This window comes from Arachis hypogaea, chromosome 12 (genome assembly GCF_003086295.3).
Source record: "Arachis hypogaea cultivar Tifrunner chromosome 12, arahy.Tifrunner.gnm2.J5K5, whole genome shotgun sequence".
Classification (NCBI taxonomy): domain Eukaryota; kingdom Viridiplantae; phylum Streptophyta; class Magnoliopsida; order Fabales; family Fabaceae; genus Arachis; species Arachis hypogaea.
The window spans coordinates 103144185-103157203 of NC_092047.1; positions in this window are offsets into that span (position 1 = coordinate 103144185).

Consider the following 13019-nt stretch of genomic DNA (forward strand, 5'->3'; position numbering starts at 1 on the left):
CGTAGGTTTAGGGCACGAATTGGGAAATTTGGGGATATTAGGGTTTTTATTAGAAATTTTAGGATTAGAGAAAAATATACGCGAGTAATATAACAATTTTACAAAATATTTGGGATAAAATAACAATTCAGAAATTAAATATAATACTATAAAGATTGCTTTTAAAATGCACAAAATTTTATTTATCAATATATTAATGAGTTTAAATAATTACTTTTAATTTAAATTATAAAGTAAACATACTAATCACATTTTATAAAATATGGTTTAAATCCTAATATCAATTATCTAAATTAAATCATGTAACCTTTTATTATTTTTCCGTCACCAGAACTTTAATTTCAATTTATATGAAATAACTAATTATAATAAAAGTTGTACAAAAAGATTAACTGACTTAAACTTAAAGTATTTACAAAAATCCATTTCCTAATAAGTTAATCTCTAAGAACTTAATTTAATAAAATAATTGTAATTTAATCACAATACAAATTTTTTAAATTAAATTATATAATACTTCTATTACTGAATTTTAGTTTCAAATTATATAAAATAATCAATTATAAAAATAACACAAGAATTGTAATTAACTTAACTCAAAATATTTAATAAAACTAATCTAATTATTCTTAATTAATCAATTTATAAAAATAAAGAGTTCATATTAATAAAATAAGTCATAACTTTTTCATAATAAAAATTACCTAAATTAGATTGTACAATTCTTTCTTATTTTTCAATTACGAAAATTACACAAAATATTCCAATATAATAAAATTACCTAAGAATATTAATTTGTTCAAAATGAATTTATCTCCGAATCTATTTAATTATCTCTAATAAAATAATTTCTAAAATTATAAAGTTTAAACATAATAAAATAAAGTCACAATCTATCTCAGAACTTTGATTTATTTACTTTTCAGTAAAGACAACTTTCTGAGCAATGAGGACACGACGGGTGACAAGAGATGAGCACGATGACCCACGACGTGTGACGAACGACGCAGAGAAGCTTGTGATTCGTGAGTGTACAGAGGGGTTGGACAACCTCCTAAAACCGTGATCATAGATACTTTTAGGTCACTCTCCAAAACCGTGACCATAAACCCTTTTAGGTCACCCTTTCGTAAAACCGTGACCATAGACTCTTTTAGGTCACCCCTTAAAACCGTGACCATAGACTATTTTAGGTTACCCCTCAAACCGTGACCATAGACCCCTTTAGGTCACCCCTCAAAACCGTGATCATAGACCCTTTTAGGTCACCCTTCTGAAAAATCGTGACCATAGACTCTTTTTTGTCATTGTAAAAAACCGTGACCATAGACCCCTTTAGGCCACCCCCTAAAACTGTGACCATAGACCCTTTTAGGTCACCTCCCAAAACCGTGACCATAGACCCCTTTAGGTCACCCTCCAAAACCGTGACCATAGACTCTTTTAGGTCACTCTTCCGAAAAATCGTGACCATAGACCCTTTTTGGTCACTGTAAAAAACCGTGACCATAGACACCTTTAGGTCACCCCTAAAACCGTGACTAGGGGTGCACAGACCCGGCCCGACCCGAAGGTCCGGCCCGGTCCTGAACACTTTAGGGACTAATTTGGTGTGATTTCATCGGGTTTAGGGTCGGGTAAGGGTCTCAAAAATAGACCCGGTCATTATTTCGGGTCGGGTCCGGGCCATAGCTCGGGTCACCCGAAGTCGGCCCGATGGCCCGGTCATCATACACAATTAATATTTTGTATTATTAGTGATGGATCATGACTATTCTTATGTGGAATTTAAGTATTGTAAACCTTAATATTTTGTGTTATTAGCCATTATAAGACTATAAGTTAATGTTTTATGTTTAGAATGCATAAGACTTTACACTAATGCATAATATTATGTTATTTGTATTGATATAAATATTTGGTATTATTAGACAATATTAGTATTGATTGTGGTTTTGCTTTAGTATTGATTGTGGTTATGCTTTAATTTTAAAGAAGGGTTGGTTCTTGTTATATTTTTCTAAGTGAATTTTACCATGTTAAATAATGGTTGGAGTCTTAGAAATTTGGATATTTTTACATGCTAGCTTACAAGAAGGTATCAACGTAATGTAATGTTAACGGTCCGGTTTTCACCCGGTATAATTGTGGCCCGAAAGTGTATTGGTTTCATCGGGTCTAGGGTCGGGTTCCGGTCTAACAAATAGACCCGCTGTATATTTCGAGTCGGGTCTGGGTCACATCAAACCCGGCTTCACCCGACTCATGTGCACCCCTAACCGTGACCATAGACCCTTTTAGGCCACTCCCAAAACCGTGACCATAGGCCCTTTTAGGTCACCCCCTAAAACCGTGACCATAGACCCTTTTTTGTCACTCTTTTTTGAAAAACCGTGACCATAGCCCCTTTTTGGTCATTTTAAAAAACCGTGACCATAGACCCTTTTAGGTTACCTCCAAAACCGTGACCATAGACCCCTTTAAGTCACCCTCTAAAACCGTGACCATAGACTCTTTTTGGTCACTGTAAAAAACCGTGACCATAGACCCCTTTAAGTCACCCCTCAAAATCATGACCATAGACCCCTTTAGGCCACCCTTTTTTAAAAAATCGTGACCATAGGTACTCTATGGTCACCCTTTCCAAAAAAACCGTGACCATAGCTTTTTTTTTGTCACCCTAAAAAATCGTGACTATAGAGGGTCTATGGTCACGATTTTTTACCGTGACCAAAAAAACCGTGGCCATAAACCCAAAATGTTGTAGTGAACCCTGCAAATATGAACAATGAAAACCAATTAAAAAACAACACACAACACTATCTTTATCAGAGTAAAAATTAAGTTAGCTAGAAATTACAAGTTAAAATTAACTAATTTTTTAAGAATCTATTCTCAAAGTTCAAAGTTAGCCAATCAAGAATGCAAATTATCAAGAATTGACAATTTAATTATAAACCCGGACTAATTAATCATAATTCAATCACAACTTAGTGAACAAATTCATTAAATTTACATAAGTATCTATTGTCAAACAATCACTATAAAACACAATTTTTACCAAAATTCTCATAATAAATATACTTGACTTTTTTTTATGTTTTTACACTCATAAAGTTTCATAATAAGGTTTATGTCAAAACACAAGATAAGATCATTACAATAATTATCCTAATGAAAATCCAAACCTGAAAAGAGAAAGTTTCAAAGCAGCATACTATCAAAATTTAACAAAGCAGTGAAGCACGTGAACAAGTTTATGTTATTGCAGAAGTAATGGAGATGCAAAGAGTTTGGAAATAGAGAAGTATAGCAAAAATGAAAAAATAAAACTGAATTAACTAAAATTGACAATGAGTAAAGAATGCTAACTGATTACAATGAGTATTAGGCTTATATAGAGGGAGACTATTGATAATAAAGCTAAAGGCTCCCTAAACAACTTATAACAAACTGAATAACAACTTGACAGCTAAGCCACACTATCTTGAGCTTTCTTGAACTCTTATTGCTCCTGTTTTTCATCACTAGCTTTAACAGTATCATCAATAAAATTATTTTAGAATCATTAAAATCAACTATCAACAGTTATTCCAATTTCATAAAAATTATAGAAACAAAAAACTTAACAATAGAAACTGCAACAACGTTATTCTGTCCGAGTTCAGATTTAAAAAAAAATTAGCACCATAGCACCATCAATAACTCAGAAAGGATAGTGACCTTAACAAGCCCATCAAGAAATAAAAAATTATATACTTAGCGAATTAAAAAGCTTTTTTGGTCTATGACATCCAAAAATTAACAACAAAATCAATTTTATTTGCATTGAATAGCTTCAGCCAAAACAGAATTAATATTTTTCTATTTGAATCAATGACCATAAAACAAAGCAGTAATCAAAACAGAAAATGAATTTCCAGCAGGAGAATCGGTGGCCGAAATAGAAAATGTACTTCTAGCCAGAGAACCAGAGACCAAAATAGGCAGTATTATACCAAATCAATATTCAAATCAAAACAGAAACCAAATCAATTAGGTCCACATGGTCTCTTTGAAGTTAACCACTTATATGCGGTATTTAGCTGTCACAAGAAAGACAACACATTCTTTTCTTGATAATTAAGACTTCTTAAGAACCTGTGAACTAATCTGTCATACAGATTAAAAATACTATTTTTTCATAACATGAGCTAAACCTCATATCTAAGAAGAAAATTAGTACAACCATAACATTACACTTAAAAATATCAAATTTGATAATCATTTCTTGAATCAAAGATAGGTAAAAGTTTAGAACTCACATTCATGTTATAGAACCAGAACAAATAAGCTATTGCCACCCCTGGTGCTCTCCCAAATCTAGCAGTACAATACACATAAACTCTTCCTTTTTCCTTTGAGATTGCCCATTCCAATGATGAGACTGCTTTAGCTAGAACATTTCGCAAGAAGTTTCGATCAAATTCTATTGCCTAATAAAATAGATTTATAAAATATATCAAGCTGAGAATTATAATCCAGTCTCAGAAAAGCAAGCAAAGCATTTAACAAACTCACAACTTATTTATCAAATATATTAAAGCATTTCAATTGCACCAAAAGTGTATGGATCCTTGAGTTAGCCATACATTATATTAACCATATAGGAAAAATTAAAATCTCTATCTCATGACAATGCCATTAAGCAAGATAAAGTTTTTCTATTTTGAATCAATGACCAAAACAGAGCAGTAATCAAAACAGAAAATGAATTTTCAGCCAGAGAACCTAGTGACCAAAATAGAAAATGCACTTCCAGTCAGAGAACCAAAGACCAAAATAGGTAGCATTATACCAAATCAATATTCAAATCAAAATAGAAACTAAATCAATTAAAATCACATAACAAGAGACACTTGAGTTACCTAATTAGAGGTTGGGCCACAACGAGGAGGCAGAGAACCAGTGACAGGGTGCAATTCAAAAGTAGTGACGTCCAGAGGGGCAGACGATGGCGTGACAGCAGCTCCAATGGTGATGACGAGGAGAAGCATCAATGGTGACGACGGCGACAACGGCTTCGCATAGCTCCAATGGTGAGGACGGAGCTGGCAGTGACGAAGGTTGGAAGGCTCCCCTCCAGTGGCGGCAACGCTACTCTCTCTCTCTCTCTCTCTCTCTCTCTCTCTCTCTCTCTCTCTCTCTCTCTCTCTCTCTCTCTCCTCGCATTATGACTCTCCCAACGACGATATGACAGCGGCGACGGTGGCAGTGACACCCACCGACACCGTCTTCCCTTTTCCCCCTTTCCTTCCTTCTCCTTCTTCCCCCTTCGAGCTCCACCCTCGAGCTTTTCTTTCCTTTTCTTTTCATGTATGTGTGTGTATATGGTAAGGGGCTGTGTGTGTAAATTAGGAGAAAAAGGTGAGGGTTAGAATTAGGTTTTGGAGGGTGGGTGTAAATTAGATTTTTATTTGGAAATTTTAATAAAATTAGGGTATAGAGTAGGTATTTTTAATAAAATTAGAAATAATCAAATTATTAAAGTTTTAGATTTTAAATAAAAAAATATCCAAATATTTAGGAAAATTATATGAGTTCTAATTAATTTTCAATTTAAAATCTCATAATTTTGATTAATTATTTTTTGATAAATAATTTTTTGAAAATAAAACTATGAAAAGCTATAACAAATCACAAATAATTTATTATTTATTTTCTAACAATCGAGGATCTTACAGGCTTAATGATGAGTATTGGGTTTTGGTGGGTTCTGCTTTCTATGATGAGAAGGTGGAGCTGTGGAGGCAGTGAGAGTGGACGAAGGCGGCGAATAGCAGGATAAAGAGTGAAAATGATGGTTAGAATTAGGGTTTTTACTTTTTATATTTGTTTTTATTTTTAAATTTTAACTATTTTTATTTATGTTTAATAATTAATTTTTTTAATTTAAAAATTAATTTTTAGTCAACATTTAAGATTTGATTATTAATAAAAATTATATATTAATTTTATAAAATAATATATACTATTTTTAAAAATTAATCATTTAATCTTTAATTTTTTATAACAAATAATTAATTAATACAAATAATATTTTAAAAAATTAAATTTTTGAAACAAAATAAAATTATCTTAAAGATTTTAATATTTTAAAATAATTTTTTAAGTTACAAAAATTCTTGTATTTTGCAAATAACTTATATAAACAATATTGAATTTCGTGACAAATTAATTTTTTGTTACAAAATAATTAGAATTTTTTAAATAAATGGATATTTTGTTACAAAGTATTTTAAATTTTTGCAACAAAACACCGGTTCGTTACAAAAAGCAACATAATTTATAACAAAAAAATCAAGTTGTTACAAAATATTAAAACGTTATGTGACAAAATTGTATTGTTGTTACAAAATATTATTATTATGTAACAATCACTAATTTTTGTTACAAAAAAATAATTTTTTGTTATAATTTTAAATTTGTTACAAATATTTAATTTTCTTGTAGTATAAATACAAAAAGATTCTTGGCTATTAAGATAAAATCATTAACTGATAATTTAATATATTTTTTTATATAAAAGTCAGTTCTATTTTAAATCATCATTAAATTATATAGTAATATTGCATCTTTTTTATAACTCGTGGATAAAATCAAATATCCGCAGATTAAGAACGAATAAAGTTAAAGTTAAAATATTCTCAACTGACGAATAGAATTAGGATTAAGTTCAAATCTTATCATATTCTATCTATTGTCACTCTTAGAGAATACCATATTTTAATTTCATGTCCTGCTATCACTTCGTCGTCGCGTATATATGTCCCACTCCTAGTTAATGGGACAAATCGTTAAGGAATATTATTGAGTGTGTTTGGGAGACACTAAATTATTAAAAAATATTTATTTTTTATTTGTTAGAATATTTGAAAAAATTTTAAAAGTTAAAAATAAAAATAAAAATATTTTTTTAAAAAATTATAATTTATATTATTTTTTAAAAGAAATTTTTATTTAAAATATATTTTAACATAATAAATAAATAAATATTTTTATATTATTATATTTAAACATAATTAATGAATAAAAAGATATTTTTACATAAAATATCTAAACATCAAAATACTTTATAATATCAATAAAATAAGTAAAAAATTTTTAATTGACCAAATCTTGTTTGCAAATGAGATATCAAAAATTTACGAGAAAAAAAATATTTTTTATAATGTAAATGAGATATGTGTATATATCACTATAAAAAATTACTGGAATAGTGACCGACTCTGATGGTTGCTAAAACCTTGGTCGTCAATTAGAAAATAGCGACCGATTTTCAACTAATAGTACCAAACTAGTACCAAATGATATTGGTCGCTAATGAAATCGGTCGTTAAATAGCAACCAACTTTTCGGTCGCTTATGAAATCGAACGCTAAATCGATCGCTGATATCTGATCTGAAAATCTAAAATCGGTAGTTAAATCAGTTGCTGTTACTTATTTCCTAATTATAGATTTTTACTAATTTCACGTCGTATACCACTATTAAAACTTGATTTTCACAAATAATTATATTTTAACAAAATATAAAAAAAATTAAACATAAATCAATTTTTTAAATAAATACTAAAAATATTTTCAATATCTATATAAAAATATAAAAATTAAAAGAAAAAATTTATAAATACATTAAATTTATGATCCACAATTCAAATGTACATTGACAATTTTATAGCCAATGCTCCGAATATATGTAAAAAGTAAGGAAAAAAATATTTATATGGAGACAAAAAAACCTAAGGATCTTAAGAATTTAAAGACAAAAATATATAACAAAAACAAGGACTTATAATATCGCTGAGACTACAAATACTATAACAAAAAAAGTCAATGTATTCTACTTTTCATTTTAATTCTTCCAAAACCCACACAAATTCAATTTAACCGAGGACGTTCATGATCACCAGATTATATGATCATCAGATTATATTGTGTCTACAGTAACAATGTATGTAGCCACCATCGGCTGCAGCCTTCCCTACATGTTTATGAAAAGAAAGCTTGGATATCAAATTTATTTATCAAATAAAAAGAAAAGAAAGGATGCTCATGGCCTGTAATCCCCGATGATATTTTTTCTTTTCTAAAATTAATATAAAATGAACAGATTGACTTTTAGTTTAGAGTTTCAGTCTAGACAAAATAAAAGTCCCTACTCAATACCAAAATACTGATTCTGTTAGGGCAGAAGATAGAAGCAGGTATTTGTGTGCGGGTTTGAGTTTAAAGTTTAAACTGAACTAACTCCTACTCTTTTCAACTGAGCCATAGCATCTTGTGGCAGCAATCACAATAATCACACTAAGTGATAGATGTTGAAATTTTCACATAGAATTACTTAACCCAAAGATTATCCATGTTAAATCATTAAGAAAGAAAATACTTAAATAGCAACTTGTGATTCTTTCGATCTTCCTCAACTAAAACCTTCTGTGTTCCTAGGTGGCTGAATAGCAACTTCTCTGATGGGAAAAAAGTTGCTGAGGCGGCTTAGGTATATTGGGGACCGAAACCATGAAGGCACTATTTATATTTGAACATGGCACCCATTAAACCCTAAAGCCCAAATAAAAATAGTATCTAAAGTCCAAAAAATAATATATCTAAAATCCAAAAAATAATTATCTAAAGTCCAACAGATAATATCTGGCTTTATTCTCATTTAATTCCAAATCAAAAGTAATTATGACTTATTCAATTTAACATTTATAACAATAAATGTGATTACCACTATATAAGTCATTTAATTTGAAATAGCGTAATTTGTGATTATAATTAATATATGTAGCCCACAAACAAATTAGAAAATTAAACAATTTTCTAACAATCTCCCACTTGAGTTATACATATATTCTTTCTTGACATAATCACATCTTAGAAACTTTATGCGCGCATCTGAATGCTATTTCCCTTATTACTTTAACAATTTGGTCCGTCTCATACATTAGATATGGAACTACCGCAGCTTTTATCATATTAATATCGTGATTAAACCACGACAATCATCATCCTAACATACTTAACGACATAGGTCAAATTTGGATGAGTAATATGGAAATTACATGCCAAGTGATCTCATGCATGTCTATTTTCAATTGGTCCAACTTTAAAACTTTATTGAGATCAAACACAAAACAAATATTACAAAATGAACATTTCACATAACATGAAATAAACCATCAACTTAATTCTATAGAAAAAATAATTCAATATATGTCATAGGACATATAGCATAAAATAAACTCCCACTAAATCAAGGCATCACAAATATTGACACCCATCCGAGCAGTGTGCTCATAAAAGACTTTAGGGATCAATCCTTGGTTAGTGAGTCTACTAGCTAGCATATACTTTGTTCCTATATGTTCTATGAAAATCTGTCTTTCTTAATCTTTCTCCTTGACAACTAAGAGCTTGATGTCTATATGCTTCGATTTTGTCAAACTCTTATTGTTATTGGAGTATAGTACTGCTAACTTATTATCACAAAATATCTTTAATGGCCTTTCAATGTCATCTACTATATGAAGCTTAGTGACAAAGTTTCGCAACCATATGCCATGAAATCAGAAACAGAGTACCTAATGATCTCCAAATTTTTTGATCTCCGATAAATAAACATGTAATCCTTTGTTCTCTTTAAATAACGCATTACACGTGTAATAGCTATCCAATGATCCATGCCCGAATTGCTCAAGTATCTACCCAACACTCACACTATAAATGATAATCGGGACGTGTGCATACTTGAGCATACATTAAGCTCCCTAGTGCTGATGCATAAGGTTTATCATGTATTGCTGTCCTCTCAAGTTCATTTTTAGGGCATTACTTGAGACCGAACTTGTCTCCTTTAGTTATGGGTGTGTCCATTGGTCTACATCTTTCCATATGCCATATCTACTTAAAATCTTTTCGATATAATTCTTTTGTGATAATCCAAGAATACCTTGAGAGGCGATCTCTTAGTATCTCAATTCCTAATACAAAAGAGGCATTACCAAGATCTTTCATTTCGAATTTGTTCGATAGAAATTTCTTAGTTTCATGCAACAAGCCTATATCGTTACTGGCAAGTAAAACATCATCAACATATAAGACCAAAAAAGTATTTACTCCACTGAACTTGCGGTATACACATTCATCTATAATATTTATCTCAAAACTATATGAAGTAATGACTTGATTAAACTTGTGAAACGTACCATTGACGGAAAGTTTGTTTGAGATTATATATGAATTTTCTCTTTTTTTTGTTGGATCTCCTTAATGACACTTTTTAAGGTTGTTGAGCTTGTTGTATGGGTTGAGATTGAGGAAGATTCTCATTATTTTCCTGTACTGTAACAGTATCTTGAGCAACAACAATATTCTCATTGTTCTTTTATACCATAACTAGATCTACAGTAGAATTCTCATTGTCAGGGACGAATCTAAGAGAGGGCAAGTATAGGCCTTGGCCTCCTCCAACTTTTTTAAACAAAGTTAATAATTATAAAGATATAAAGTTATTATATATTATATAATTTTATTTGAAAAACAGAATAAGTAATTATCTTAAATAAATAATTAAATTATTAAATTCAAAAAAAAGTAACAATTCTTAAATTAAAAAAAATATTATTGCCAATTACCTTTTGATTAAATAAATTTTTAAATTTTTAAATCTTTAAATATTTAAATTTTTTTTTTTTAAATATTTTTTCTCTTAATTTTCCACCTATTATCATATAAAATTACTTTAATATTTATAATAACTAAAAAAATCTTTATATATTATAGTACAAAATAAAAGTAAATTATTTTAAAATTTATTTATTTTTCTCATGATATTATATTAATAACATACCTATCAAGAAAATTCATTAAAACAATTATATTTTATATATTTTATTCATGAATATATTTTAAATGTATATAACAAAGTTATTAGAACAACTTATTTATATTATTTTATAGTATATTTTTTATGATATGAAGCATAAAAATATAATTTACTAGAACAACTTATTTATATTATTTTATAATATATTTTTTATAATATGAAGCATAAAAATATAATTTACTGTCTCAACAATACTCAACAAAGTATGGTAATAAAAAATAGATAATTTTAATGTTTTATCGAATCTAAAATAAAAAAAATATAAGAACTAAGATAATTTTTTTTTATATAACAAGCACTTACTAGTATTTTTTAATCAAAAAATATTAATAAATATATAATATTATATTTAATTATATAATTTTTTAATTTTCGATCCCTGCTCTACCAAATTTTTGGATCCATCCCTACTCATTGTGCTCTTGTACTATAATTGTATCTTGAATAATAATAGGCACAAAGACCTAATCATTGTTAGTTACAGAATTCTCATCAAAAGCAACATTCCTAATATTTTCTTCCCCCCAAACTCAACATCCTCAAGAAATCTCTTCAAAAATAGACCTTGGTGCAGGATTGTAAAACTTGTACCCCCGTGAACGCTCAACGTAACCAACAAGGTAGAAACTAATTGTTCTTGAGTCCAATTTTCTTTCATACGGCCTATAAAGTCGCGCCTCAGCTAGACATCCCCGAATATGCAAATACTTTATACTGGGCCTTTTCCCAGTCCAAATTTCATAAGGAGTTTTGTTAACTGCTTTGCTTGACACCTTATTAAGGATGTACACGGTGGACTTTAAGGCTTCTTCCCAGAGTGATTCAGGTAAAGAAAAATGACTAATCATACTTCTCACCATATCCTTAAGAGTTCGGTTCCTTCGCTCTACAACACCATTCATGCTAGGTTTGCTTGGCATGGTGTATTGCGGAACAATACCACACCTCTCTAGGAAAAGAGAAAAAGGCCCTGGACGTTGCTCACCTGAACCATTATATCTTTCGTAGTATTCACCACCACTATCAGATTTGACAGCTTTAATTTTCTTCCCAAGTTGAAGTTCAACTTCAGTTTTGAAAGACTTGAAAACATTCAAGGCTTGGGACTTTTCATGAATTCAATATAGATACCCATAACGAGAGTAATCATCTATGAACGTAATAAAATATCGTTATCCATTCCATGAGACAGTAGGGAATGGACCACATATATCGGTATGTATCAGTTCTAAGACATCTTTAACTTTCTCGGCACCCAATTTTCTTTCGTTTGTCCTTTTTTCCTTTATGCACTCAATGCAGACTTCAAAGTCCGCCAAATTTAGGGGTCCAAGAATTCCATCCGACACAAGCCTCTGAATTCTCCGTTTAGAGATGTGACCTAGGCATTTGTACCATAATGATGCCAAATTCTCATTTAGTTTTTATTTTGTACCTGTTTACAGTATTTCATTATTATAGGAATTCAAATCAAACTTATATAAATTATCCACCAAACAACCAGAGTAAATATTATTCGAATTATAAAAGAGACTGACTTTATTGTTTCTGAATGAACAAGAATAACCTGATTTGTCCAAACGAGAAATAGAAACCAAATTCCATCTAAATGACAGTACATAAAATATCTCTAATAAATCCAAGTAAAATTCACTCGTAGAACATAATCTAAAGGTTCCTATAGCTTCGACTGCAACTATATTGCCGTCTGCCACATAGATGTATCTTTCAGCATCACTAGACGGTCGGTTTCACAGGCAACCCTGCATATTAACACTTACATGAGTTGTAGCAGCAGAATCTACCCACCAAGTATCAACAAGTGCATAACTTAAACCAGCCTCAGAACAAACAAAAGTAAGAATGATACCCTTCTTTACACGTCAAGGGGCATATTTAGTACAATCCTTCTTCATGTGTCCCACCTTCTTACAGAAGAAACAGGTTGAAACTTGATCCTGTTTCTTAGCCTTTTTCTGCTCAGAAAGTACATCCGTAGTACTATCACGCTTTCTTTTATACTGAGAAGATGAAGCCATGTGAGCACTTTCAGTTTTATCTTGCTGTAGCCTCTCTTCTTCTTGCACACA